Source organism: Oryctolagus cuniculus, chromosome 15, assembly GCF_964237555.1.
Source record: "Oryctolagus cuniculus chromosome 15, mOryCun1.1, whole genome shotgun sequence".
Lineage (NCBI taxonomy): Eukaryota > Metazoa > Chordata > Mammalia > Lagomorpha > Leporidae > Oryctolagus > Oryctolagus cuniculus.
Genome location: NC_091446.1, coordinates 19,875,492 through 19,888,719, shown reverse-complemented (window position 1 = coordinate 19,888,719; position 13,228 = coordinate 19,875,492). Strand labels below are relative to the sequence as shown.

Here is a 13,228-nt window from a genome sequence, read left to right as displayed (position 1 = left end):
GTGCTTTTCCTGGTCTCCCATGGGGTGCAGGGCCCAAGCACCTGGGCCATCCTCCACTGCACTCCCTGGCCACAGCAGAGAGCTGGCCTGGAAGAGGGGCAACAGGGACAGAATCCGGCCCCCCGACCGGGACTAGAACCCGGTGTGCCGGCGCCGCTAGGCGGAGGATTAGCCTAGTGAGCCGCGGTGCCGGCCTCAGATTTTTTTTAAGATCTATTTTATTTACTTGAAAGGCAGAGTAACAGAGAGACAGAGATCCTCCATCTGCTGGTTCACTCCCCAGATGGCCACAACGACCAGGGCTGAGTCAGGCCAGAGCCAGGAGCCAAGAATTCCATCTGGGTCTCCCACATGGGTGCCGGGGCCCAAACACTTGGGCCATCTTCTCCTGCTTTTCTTGCATTGGAATCCCAACAGCCAGGGCTCAAACCAGCACTCATATGGGATACTGGTGTTGTAGGCTGTGGCTTAACCAATACTACGCCACAACGCAGGCCCCAGCAACTCAACTTCAAGGCTTGGTTTGGAGCACCACACACCCCCTTCCACATCGACCACTCCTCTTTTGTTCCCTCCTGGTCACCTGACTCCATCTTGGTGGCATCTGGGGGAGCGTTACACTGAGCCAACACTAAGACTGCTCCAAGGCCACCCTGTTCTAAATGCCCCCCCACACACACACATTTGACTCATTTAATCCTCACAAAAATCAGCCTCTGAGGCAGGTGCAGTTGTCCCTCACCCTCCATGGATGCCTAAAACCAGAGAACCCCAAAGCCTGTACATACGCTGTTGTTTCTTTTTTCCTTTTTCCTTTTCTGTTTTTGTGAAGCACCTCTGCTTTCACCTCCAGCTCCCAGGACTTGGTTCTTGTTGCAGAGTTGGGTTTTTCCATTATGGAGTGGAGTGTTCATGCTTATTTTTTTTTTTTAGATGCATTTATTTATTTGAAAGGCAGAGTTACAGAGAGAGAAAGAGAGAGAGGGAAAGAGAGCATCCATCCACTGGTTCACTCCCCAAATGGCCACAACAGCTGGAGCGAGGCTGATCTGAAGTCAGGGGCCAGGAGTGTCCTCCAAGTCTTCCACATGGATTCAGGGGCCCAAGCACTTGAGCCATCATCCACTGCTTTCCCAGGTGAACTAGCAGGAGCTGGATCAGAAGTAGAGCAGCTGGGACTTGAACAGGCACCCATATAAGATGACGGCCTTGTAGGCAGCGGCTTAACCACTACGCCACAACACAAAACCCTGATATATTTTTAAACATATGTGTCTATGGTAAGATTTAATTCATGAATAAGGCACAGTAAGAGCTTAACAACAAAAACGAATAATGAAATTGGGTAATTGTAGCAATACTTTATAATAAGAATTATTTAAAATGTATGAACAGTTTATTTTTAGAATTTTCCAATTAATATTTTTGGAACATGGTTGGCTGTAGATAATGAAGTGAGTGGACATGGGAGCTGAAGATAAGAGGGAGTCTGTTGTATGATTCTCCACATTTTAGCAGGTGAGGGTGCTCAGGGAAGAGAGGGTAGGTGACTTGTCCACGGTCACACAGCTACCAGGGGGCGGGACTCAGGCACGGTGGTTCCGAGCTCTGAGCTGCGATGCTATTCGGTCAGCTTGAGGGCTTCGTCTGCTTGTGCACACGCGAGAGCTCCGCAGCATCCTTCCAGCTCAGAACCTGCAGGCCCAGCAGGTGCCACTGAAAATTCCCAAGCTGAAGGCTCCATCCTCTGTCCACCTGCCCATCAGGACCGGGATGCTCCAGGAGTCCTCAGTTAAATCCTAGGTGAATGCGGTTTTATGTTTTTTTTTTTAATACCAAATTACCTGGGGCTGGCGCTGTGGTATAGCGGGTAAAGCTGCCGCCTGCAGCGCTGGCATCCCATGTGAGTGCTGGTTCAGGTCCCAGCTGCTCCACTTCCAATCCAGCCTCCTGCTAATGCACCTGGGAAAGCAGCAGAAGATGGGCCAAGTGCTTGAGCCCCTGCACCCATGTGGGAGACCCTGAAGAAGCTCCTAGCTGCTGGCTTCAGATTGTCCCAGGTAAAACCATTATGTCCATTTGGTGCAACAGATGGAAGATCTCTCTCTCTCTCTGCCTCTGCCTCTTGGTAACTCTGCCTTTCAAATAAACAAATGAGTCCTTTAAAAAAAAAGATCAGCTGACTCCTTATCCCCAACTCATAAGAAGGAGGAAGGGAGGAGGAGAAGGAGGAGGGTCACAGTTTTTGGAAGTCCGCTCCTGGGGTGTTCTGCTGGAAGGAGCAAGTTCTGTCTTTGGGGATTTCGTGTACAAGACCTGGGGTGGAGTGGGCTCTCCCAGCAGCCTCCATCCTCAGCCCACCCCCTCCCCAATGCTCCCTCTGCCTGGAGATGGTCAGGAACCCAGGGATACTTCTCCTTGCACCCTGCAGTGCTGTCAGCCGGAGTGTGCATCCCATAATGCTCTCCCAGCCTGCCTGAGCTCTGTCTCCCACTGACACGGAGGAATGTCGCTGGAACACAGCCTCCAGGATACCCGGGCTGCTGTCTCCCTCCCAGCTGCCAGGCTGGCCTAGTTAGCTCACCTGGCGGATGACGCAACTTGCCAGGTATGGCGCCAAGGCCCCTGGTGAGTCAGCCACACTCTCCCAGTGGGCATGTCTCCAAAGGCAGCCCAGGTTAAGAACAAAGCTGTGGCTCAGAAGGATATAACGATGACAGCAACAGCGAGCAGCAGCTAGTCTTGACAGTGCCGTGTCCTATCTGCTGTCTCAGAGCCAGGCACAGCCCGTGCTGGGGCCAGGAAGATGGGAAACTTCTTTGCAGATGAGAAAGCCCAGGCTCCGTGATAGAGAGACCTGCCCAGCGCCACACAGTGGTGGGAGTCTGCGAGTCGCCTGGCGCCGTGTTCTTCCAACCCCTGAGCTCTGCTGCCTCTGGGAAACGCCGTGGAGCCATTCAGAGCCCACACGGTGGTTTGGGACAGCAGGTTGAAGGCACCGCGCGACAGTGCATTGAGCAAGGCAGCTGGCAATCCTCGGAGGGATTCCCCTCCACCAGGACTGCAGGCGGAAAAACAAACGGTAGGGACCACAGCACGCGGGGCCTGCTCCTCCCGGCTCTTTCCCCTCCCACATGTTTTCCACCCTCCCACCAGCTTCCCATGTCTGCCAAAGGGAGGAGAGAAACTTGGGGTACCTACTCTGTCGGTTCTCTCCATCATTCATTTAATCCTGGACCTGGCCCTTTGAAGTCAATGGTGTTCTTCCCATTTTATAGGTAGAAAAGCTGAGGCTCCAAGAAGGAGAGAAACTTACTATCAACTCCTTGGCTGAACTAGGATTGGGACAAAGCTAAATCTGAACTGGAGTCTGTACTTGGTGTGCCAGGCCACAGAAGATGGGACAGCACATCAGAAATACCGGAAAGGACTTCAGAACCTTGGAGAGAAGGGCGGAGCCTAGCTGAGAAGCGGTGTTCTGGAGAGGAGAGGTGTGGCCTCCTCCGGCAGTGCCCTGCCCGCACCTATCCTGCACCAGCCAGCTAGTGGTCAGCCCCCTGCCAGTGAGAAGGAGGATCTGGGCCTCTAGCCGATGGGTGTCTGCAGGTCGGGCCACCCATCTCCCACCTCCTCTGTGATACACAGGACAAGGCATCTGGACGCACCGGACCAAGAGGACAGGTTTCTAGATGCCGCCACCCCACGGGAAAGCCCAGCAACGAGGTTGCACACTCTGTGCATCAGGCTCCCTACAGCTCAGCCGGCCCAGCAGAGGTTCCCACAGTCGGGAGCCAGGCTGGCCTCTCTGACCTCTCCTTGCCTTGCCTAGAGTCACACTGACCACAGGTGCACACGCCCACTGCCTCTTGCTGTGGTGCAGAGGTGGGCAGGGGCAGGTAGAGTGTGCTAGGCTTGAGAAACTTCACGGCCATGGAGCCAGCCAGCCCTGGGTTAAATCCCAGTGCCTCATCTCATTAGTCGGATGACTTTAGGCAAGCTGCCTCACCTTTCTAAGCCTCAGTGTTCACATCCGTAAAGAGATTATCAATCATACCCCTTCCGTAGTATCGATCAGAGAATTTGTGTAGGTGTTCCAGTGCCGCATGCACATTAGGGTCTCTTGAAGTTGAAGTTTCCCATCTCTATGGTACTATTGAATGTCTCCAAAGTCACACACTTGGGAAGCTCTCCGGAGTCATCCCAAGTAATGGAGCAACAAAGCCACTGCTGACTGAGAGGTTCTCTGCCGCAGACAGACCTGAAGGGCGTTGTCTGGTCTGGAAGGAAGAGGTGATGGTGCGGGAGGGGGAAAGGCCAGAGTATCCATCAACAGCTGTGTTTGCACCCTAGTGAGAGAGTGTGTGTGCACACCTGTGCGTGTGTGTGTGTAAGAGACGGGACACACATGCAATAGACCAAAATCAAGTCCCCACCCTCAAGGGATTTACATAGAACCATAAAAAAAAAAAAGATGACACAGTCAGGGCCGGCATTGTGACACCGTGGGCTGAGCTGCTGCATATGACACCAGCATCCTGTATGAGCCCCAGTTTGAGTCCTGGCTGCCCTGCGTCCAGCGCAGCTCCCTGCTAATTCAGCTGGGAAGATGGCTCAGGTGCTTGGGTCCCTGCCACCCGCAGTGGGAGAACCAGATGGAGTTCCCGATTCCTGGCTTTGGCCTGGCCAGACCCAGCCATGGTGGCCATTTGGGGAGTGAACCAGTAGGTGGAAGATAAGTCTGTCTCTTTCTCTCTATAACTCTGCCTTTCAAGTAAATAAATATCCTTTTTAAAGTTTCAAAGTCAATATGTGGGAGACATAAAGCCCTATTGGAGCACCGTAGAGACAAGAGAATTTGCTTCCAGCTCACCTGTTGTCTTGAGAGACCTGCAATGCTTCCTGGAGCAGGTGCTCTTGGAGGTAACCGAAGGGTGGGTGAGCTTTTGACAGGTTGTAGTGGAGCGAGGTGCAGAGAGAGCTGTTGAGAAAAGCCAGGAAACAGAGAAAGCACAATGTGCTCAGTGAATCATAGGTAAAATGGAAAAAGAATCCAAATACGAAAATATTCTTACCTCCATGTGGTAGGATTATGGTTGATTGATATTCCCTAAATTCTTTAAACTGAGCATGGATGATTTTTATATACAAGAAAAAAATCATATTTTAAAAGTCAGCATCAATAGCAAAATCAGCAAAAAGAGCCCTTTTGAGGCTGGAGGAAGGAGGGAAGGATGTTTGAAATTCCAGGTTAGAGTGCAGCAGAGAAGGGGGGGTCTCACCTCAGCCCTACTAGATTTTGGACTGGCTCTGTGGAGGGGCTGCCTGTGCCTGCAGCCTGCAGCCTGCACAGGAGAGACACAGCAGAATCCCCATCCCCACCCCTGCCTGTGGGACAACCAAAACTGTCCCCTCCAAGGGGCCAGATTGCCCCTGGGCGAGAGCTTCCACTCTGAGGCCGGGGCTGGCGACCTTGACATGAAGGAAAGGTGCCCCCATGCGGTTCCCTGCATGCAGAGGATGGAATCCCTTCACCACGGCTGTGCCCTCCCAAGATGTCTCCCCCTTTCATCCGTTTGCACCCAAATCCAGGAGGCAGCAAGCCTGAAACAAGGTCCCGAGTCTTTTTTGAAAAAGACATGTATTGGCCAGCGCCGCGGCTCACTAGGCTAATCCTCCGCCTTGCGGCGCCAGAACACCGGGTTCTAGTCCCGGTCGGGGGGCCGGATTCTGTCCTGGTTGCCCCTCTTCCAGGCCAGCTCTCTGCTGTGGCCTGGGACTGCAGTGGAGGATGGTCCAAGTGCTTGGGCCCTGCACCCCATGGGAGACCAGGAGAAGTACCTGGCTCCTGCCATCGGATCAGCGCGGTGCGCCACTGCGGCCATTGGAGGGTGAACCAACGGCAAAGGAAGACCTTTCTCTCTGTTTCTCTCTCTCACTGTCCACTCTGCCTGTCAAAAAATAAAATAAAATAAAATAAATAAATAAAGAAAAGAAAAAGACATGTATTTATTTGAAAGCCAGAGTGGCAGAGAGAGACCTTTTGTCCTTTGGTTCACTCCCCAAATGGCTGCAGTGGCTGCCTGGGCCTCCCACTTTGGTGACAGGAACCCAGGTACCTGGGCCATCTTCCCCTGCTTTCCCAGGTACATTAACAGGGAGGTGGATCAGAGCAGAGCTGCTGGGACTTGAACTGGTGCCCCCATATGGGATGCTGGTATCACAAATGGTAGATTAACCTACTCTTCTACAATGCTGGCCCCAAGGTCCCACAAGGTCCCAAGTCCCCCCCCGCCTTTTTTTTTCTTAAGATTTATTTTTTCACTTGAGAGGCCAGACAGAAAGAGGGAGAGATGGAGAGAGAGGTGTTCCATCTGCTGGTTCACTCCTCATATGGCTGCCAAAGCCGATCCAAAGCCAGGAGCCAAGAGCCTCCTCCTGGTCCTCCACTTGGGTGCAGGGACCCAAGCCCTTGGGCCAGCCATCTTCCACTGCTTTCCCAGGCCATCAGCAGGGAGCTGGATCAAACGTGGAGTAGCCAGAGCTCAAACTAGCGTCCAGATGGGATTCCAGCACCCCAGACAGATACTGATCCCACTACCCCACAGTGCCTGCCTCCTGCTCCCAAGTCTTACACCACTTAGCTACATTACCTTCATGAAGCTGTGGCCACCCCGGGCCTAATTTTACTTCTCGGTGACAGGATAGGTAGACCAGATGAGCTTGAAGATGCTATGAGCCTTTATCTCAAAGCCAAGTCCCTTATTTTGTGTCCCAGGACACTTTCTGTTGCTATGACAAAATATCTGAGGCTGGGTAATTTATAAAGCAAAGACGCTTACATGGCCCGTGAATCTGGCGGCTGAAGCTCCAAACAGCATGGCACCAGTGTCCTGATGAGGACCCCTTGCCTACTTTACCCTGTGGCCAAGAAATGGAGCAGGAACGGGATGTATACAGAAGGCACCAGCTCGTGGGGTGGCCTCACTGGGTAAGAACCCTCTCTCTGGAGCACTCACTCTAGGGTGAGAGTGGGGGTGTCCCATTAATCCTTTCCTGGAGCAGGGCCCCCTATGTCTTTACCACCTGCTGCCAGTCCTCACATCTTAAAGGTTCCACCCCCCAACACTGCTACGCTGGGACCAATCTCCAGAACATGTACCTTTGGGAGACATGCTTAAGCCATAGCAAAACTACAGCATTAAGTGAAGACAGGGCTTTTGGAAATGTATGGTTTTGCCCAAGGTCACAAGCCTGACCATCAGCAGAGCCACACTGAAACCCAGGTCTCCTAATGCCTGTGTACAACCCCCTCCCACCCTGTATTCTTCCTCTTGTGGTCTCCTTGGATTAGAAGCCGTGTTTCTAGGGGGCCAGCATTGTGGTGCAGCAGGTTAAGCTGCCTCCTGCAGTGCCAGCATCCCAGGTCTCAGCGGCTCCACTTCCAATCGGCTCCAGGCTAATGGCCTGGGAAAGCAGCCAAAGATGGCCCAAGTGCTTGGGCCCCTGCTAATGATGGGGGAGACTTGGATGGAGCTCCAGGCTCCTGGCTTGAGCCGGACCCAGCCTTTGACTGTTAACAGCCATTTGGGGAGTGAATCAGCAGATGGAAGATTGTCTCTCCCTCTCTATGCCTTTCAAATAAATAAACAAACCTCAAAAAAAAATTTAGTCTTTATACGTGCAGCTGAGAGAGCACAGCCACACAAAAACCTCCTATCCACCAACGGCGTGTCTTCCCAAGGAAGCCTCAGCCACTCTGACACAGGCTCTCGGGCTTTGAGACAAGAGAGGACCAGAGGGTGATGAAGTGCCGGCTCTTCAGGGGCTGGCTGCCGAGACACAGGCTGCAAATGCCACTCCAGGGATGCATCACTGAAGGCTGCGCGTGCAGAACACAGGAGGCGATTATTCTGGTCTGCCTGGCACCGGGTCCTCCCGGCAGGAGAGCTGCCCGCAGGCTTGGAAGGAGTTCAGCGGAAAGTTCACCGAGAAAGCCAGATGGAGAAGGAACAGGACTGGCAGTGTGGCTCAGCTGTCGTCCAACAGACCGAGGCTCGTCTCTGCGTCTTCCTTATCCCGGAGGACGTGAGGAGGTGGTGTTGCAGTGGGCGGAAGAGGAAGAGACTTCAGATGGCAGTGTAAAGCAATCTGGGCAGCTTCCTGCTTGCATGAAAGCCGCTCTCTGCTAACTCTGCAAGCTCCGAAGCTGCCTTCCCCGCGGGGCCTGGAGAGGCTATGAAGCCCGGTAACCGGACTCTTGCTGAGACAAAACAGGGCCAGGGCAGGAAGGCAGATCCGTGTGCCCCACTTCAGGGGCAGGCCTGGCCTCTGTCTCCCAGGTTCGCCCGGCGGGAAACGCTCTTAGGGGAGAACCCGAAGGGTCTCCCCTCTCCTGTGCGGGGCTGGCTCTCTTAGTGGAACTGTCCAGGCAAATCTGCTCCCAGACGCTCCTAGATCAGGTGACGTCAGGTTACAAATAATATCAAGGGCAGTTGTGCTGGATGGCTGAGTCACCAGGACTGAAGGTGTGTAGGTGGCCACGAAGTGGGTCCCACACATTTCCCAGGGCGCTGCAGGGGGCGGGAGCAGGCTGGGGAGCCTGTGGAGGGCCGTGTGAACCCCCGGGCCCTAGCCCGCCTCCACCTGCTGGCGGTTCCAGGCCGGGGGTGGGGAGGCCCTTCTGCCTCCCTGCGTCTTGCTGGCTGCCTCGGTGAGTCACGAAGGCCCGCGGGGCTCTGCGTGGGCCCCTGGCACCCGGCTGCATGCCTCCCTCCTCTGGTCCCGCCCAGGAGCTCGTGTCCTGGGCTCAGTGACGCCTCATCTCGGGCCTGGTTACCTGGTGAGCAGAGCCGTGCAGGATCCGCGCCAGGTGGAGGTGCAGTGTGCAGCAGGGGGAGAGAAAGGAGTCTTCCAGGGCCCTTATCGGTGACGGAGGCACCGTGGCGGGCTGGAAGCCGAGTCGCCCAGGACCACTGGCCACAGAAACCCTGCCCCGGCCACCTGTGCACGCAGACAGCTAGAGCCCCATTTCAGAGCAGCTGTCAGAGGTCGGGGGACACCCCTACATTGAAGTCACGCCAGACCCTTGGCGCTTCACAGACCCTGCTGCTGTGTGGGTCGCCTTCTTCTACTTTTTTAATGGAGTTTTTTGTACTACAGAACCTTTTTTTTTTTTTTTTTTTTTTATGACAGGCAGAATTAGACAGTGAGAGAGAGAGAGACAGAAAGGTTTTCCTTCCGTTGGTTCACCCCCAAATGGCCGCTACGTCCAGCACACTGCGCCAATCCGAAGCCAGGAGCCAGGTGCTTCCTCCTGGTCTCCTGTGCAGATGCAGGGCCCAAGGTCCTGGGTCATCCTCCACTGCCTTCCCGGGCCACAGCAGAGAGCTGGACTGGAAGAAGAGCAACCAGGACCAGAACCCGGAGTACACCCTCGGCCCGCTCTCCCGCGGTTGTGATTCAGGAAAGCAGGCAGGGCCTAGGACTGCATCTGGGTCAAACATCCCGGGGAATTCGAAGACAGGCACTTCCTGGACTCCACTGTGAGAGCCCTGGTGTTGCGGCTGAGAGCGCAGCCTCCAAAGGTAAACCCAAATTCCAGTCTGGCGCTGCCATTTAGCGGCTGAAGGACCTCTCGGCCTCACTACCCTCAGCTGCAGAGTGGGAATGCTGACATTGCTGTACTGATTTACACGTGGGCCCCGCAGACTGCCCGGGAGCACGAGCACTGCCCACGTGTGAGTTATTACTCCGGCCCACGAGACTGTGGCTGACTCAGAGCACTCCCGTTCTTCAGGGGAGAGGATGCGGGGGCTTTGGGGATGATCTCCTCATTCTTCTGCCTCCCCCAGGGCATAACCCTGTTTGCCCACCCCAAAAATGGATGAAGATCCTCTGTCTGGCCATTTTCTCACGGAGCAAAGAAATGCAGGCCTCTCCCCTTAGCACCTTCTGCCCCGCCAGCCTGAGTGTTGGAAGCGCCTGCAACAGCTTGGTGTCTTCCGTGGGCTCCGAAAAGGAAACCGAAGGCTGCCTGTGAACAGGACTCACGGGGCTGGGCCCCTGCTGGGAACCTGGTAAGGAAGACAAGGTTGTCCACACGGGGCTGTCCGCAGCCGGGCCCCACCCGAGTGCTGGCTGCTCGGGCCCAGGCTGCCCTGGCTTACACAGAGGGAGCTAGCGTGGCCTGGCCTGGCCTGGCCTGGCCAGTGTTTGCCTCCTGCAGGAGACTCAAAGACCCAGAATATAGATTATGTCCAGAAAAGAGCTGACAGACTGAGCAGAGTGAGGGCCAGGGGAGACAGGGTCACGAGGGCTGGCGACCGCGTCTGTGAGGGGCTCGTGATTCTCGGTGGAGGCGGGATCCCTCTGGGCCGCAGCCAGTTCCCTTCTGCACAGCTGGCATCCTGTGGTCTCGAGAGCACCTTCTATCTGAGGGCACCTGCAGGTTGTCAGAGTCCCATGGGACACATGATTCTGTGGGGACCACCCCACTCGGCGTGGAGAGGTTGGCTGTCATTCGCACTGTCACACGCACACAGGGATGTCGGTGGTGGTCAGGCCGTCTTCAGCCACCAGCACTTCTGCTAAGAGCGCCCCCACTTTGCTTTGGGGAACCCCCTCCCCCTCTGGGTTGTCCTGTGGGACTTCCCTCCAGTGTCCTCCACCCTCTCTTAGTCTAAGGCTGATCGTGTGACCTGGGTAAGGCCAAGCAGACTCTCTTCCTAGGATCTCAGTCTTGCCAGGGGTGACAGTAATCTAAAGGAGTCGGGGCTTCCCATGTGACTCAGCAACTCCACTTCTAGGTATGTACACGGAAGAGTTGAAAGCAGGGGTTTGTCCAGAGGTTTGCACACCCACATTCAGAGCAGCCGCATTCACAACAGTCGAAAAGCAGAAGCAACTCAAATGTCCATTAACAGATGAAGGGATAAAGGATGATCAGTATGCACAGGGGAATCTTGTGATGAACCTTGAAGCCATGCTAAGTGAAATAAGCCAGCCATAAAAGGACGAATATTATGGTTGCACTTACATGAGACATCTAGACTAGTGAGATTCCTGGAGACAGAAAGCAGAATAGAGGCTTAGAAGAGGAGGAAACAGAGTCGTTGGTTAATAGGCATGGTGTTTGCATTTGGGATAATTAAAAGGTTCTGGAAATGGATAGTAGTGACATTGACACAACTTTGGAAATGCAATTAATGCCACTGAGTTGCACACTTAGAAAAGGGTAAAGTGGCACACTTGATGTTATGTATATTTTACAATTTCAAAAATACAAAGATGGTGGACAGTAAGAGAAAAAAAAAAAAAAAACTGGTTGGGGCTGATTCACCCCCGAAGAGACTTTCCGTCAGTTTCTGCAACCTGGACACTCAGGTTTCCCTTATTCCTGCTCTAGGTTGGAATCTTGGCTTCACCACACGTGACCCTGAGCAAGTTGCTTCGCGTCTTTGCGCCTCTGCTTTCTTATCTGTGAGTAAGGATGATAGCCACCAGTGCACGGAGTGCCTGGGTTCCAGGGAAGATGCACGTTGTGTGCTTGGCACAGACACGTGCACAGGACGCGTGGATAGGTGGGAGGCACGTTGTCTTTCCACAAGCACGGCTTCCATTTGTTCCGAGGCTCAGAGAGGAGTCTGGGGGTTAAACCCACATTCATGCCATGGTCAGCCACAGGACTCCTCGGCTGCCCAGCTTGAGGGCAGCGGAAGTGAGCGAGGAGGTCCTGGCTCCCAGGGGACCAGAGAGTTCCTCTATCAGCTCTTTTGACATCCTGTCTCTGAGGCTTTCTCAGTTGAGAAAGCTCTTTGCTCCCAACCATTCTTGTTCAGCCATGAAGATACTTTTGCGGGGGAGAGTTTGTTTCAACAGGAAATGGTAGGGGGGAGTCAGGGAAACCCTACACCCAAAGGCACCCTTGAATCAACTTTCTTGGAGCTTTTCTTGAGCTACGGCTTCCCACAGTAATGGATTTTTATGACCCCTGACTTGGTCCCTGGCACATAGTAAGGACTCCAGAAGTCTAGTTGTCATCATTGTGGTGACTGATGGCCCAGTGATGTGACTACAAGGCTCGGTGAATGGCCATCAACCCCTATCCACTTCAAATGCTACCCCTGCCAGCTCCTGGGGTCTGAAATTCCTCTAAGATGACACAAATCCCTGTCTTTCCTAGTTAGAGACATGGCTGATGGTGCCAAGCAAAGGAGGAAGGGAGGGAGGTGGGAAAAGCATTGCCTTGGAGCTGGAGCAGAGTTGGCTGGGGACCCTGGGGGCTGCCCTCCAGTTTCTGAGCTATGTACCCTCTTCCTAAAACCCCATGCATGTTCCCAGCATCCCTAGTTTCTGAAGATGGTTTAAGCTGAGAAGTAGCCAGGGCATTGGGTAACAGAGAGGAGAGTCCTCAGCCCCCTTGGGGGGAAAGGCTGGAGACTGGGGAGGAGTCTGTTAGCTAGAGGCCCCAGCATCACTTAGGTTCTGGGTCCCCTGGTGTCCTGATCAGTGGACATTCAAGCACTTGCCAGAAAGACAAAGACAGGTAGAGCAGAGTTCCTGCTGTGCAGAGTTCCAGAGAGTTCACTGTGCCCGCACCATACCCAGAGCCCTTCCTGCTCTCAGCCATGGTGCGCGGACAGCACCCAGCAGGCCTGCCCAGTTCATGCCCCCTGGTAGCTCACCACCTGTGGGCCCAGAGCCAGCAAGTGCCTGCAGCAGCCTGCTCCCTCCAGTGCTGCCCGGAGAGCTGAGCCCCGTTTCCCTCAGGGCCATCTTGGTTACACCACCTTCTGTGGGCCTTTCCTCCTTTCTTGACTCACTTCCCACCTGTGACTCCCAGGACCACCTTCCACATGAAGGCCCGTGTCCACGTCCTCGCTCAAGCTGTGTCTGCAGGAATCTGATCTAAGGTAGACTCCTCGTCTACGTTCAGGGTGATGCATTCGAAATCAAGACAGGAACAGGAGGAGGCACATACACACACACACACACACACCCTGGGTGGTGACTTTTGACCTGAGTCTAAAGGCTGAGAAGTTTGGCTAAAGGTCTCCTCCTCCCTCCGTTGCCAACCCAGCAGCCTCCAAGATCCCTGAGAGCTGGCACGACTTCCGTCCACAGCCCACAGGGGAAAGCAGGCCCTAACGGATCCGGACAGAGGGCAGGCCCACCACTCACCCCCACGCACCCCACAATAGTAGCCTTCATTCAGCGTTTCCTCTGGGCT

The 13,228-nt window shown here is 54.4% G+C and overlaps 1 long non-coding RNA gene across 1 annotated transcript; it reads right to left on the bottom strand.

The window, feature by feature from the left end:
• Positions 1 to 210: 210 nt before the first annotated feature.
• Positions 211 to 8,459, bottom strand: LOC108178419 (uncharacterized). Its single transcript, XR_007910938.2, has 3 exons — positions 4,871 to 8,459; positions 4,055 to 4,277; positions 211 to 1,962 (listed from the first exon to the last, which is right to left on the bottom strand). It is a non-coding gene; the product is annotated as an uncharacterized lncRNA (long non-coding RNA).
• Positions 8,460 to 13,228: the final 4,769 nt, after the last annotated feature.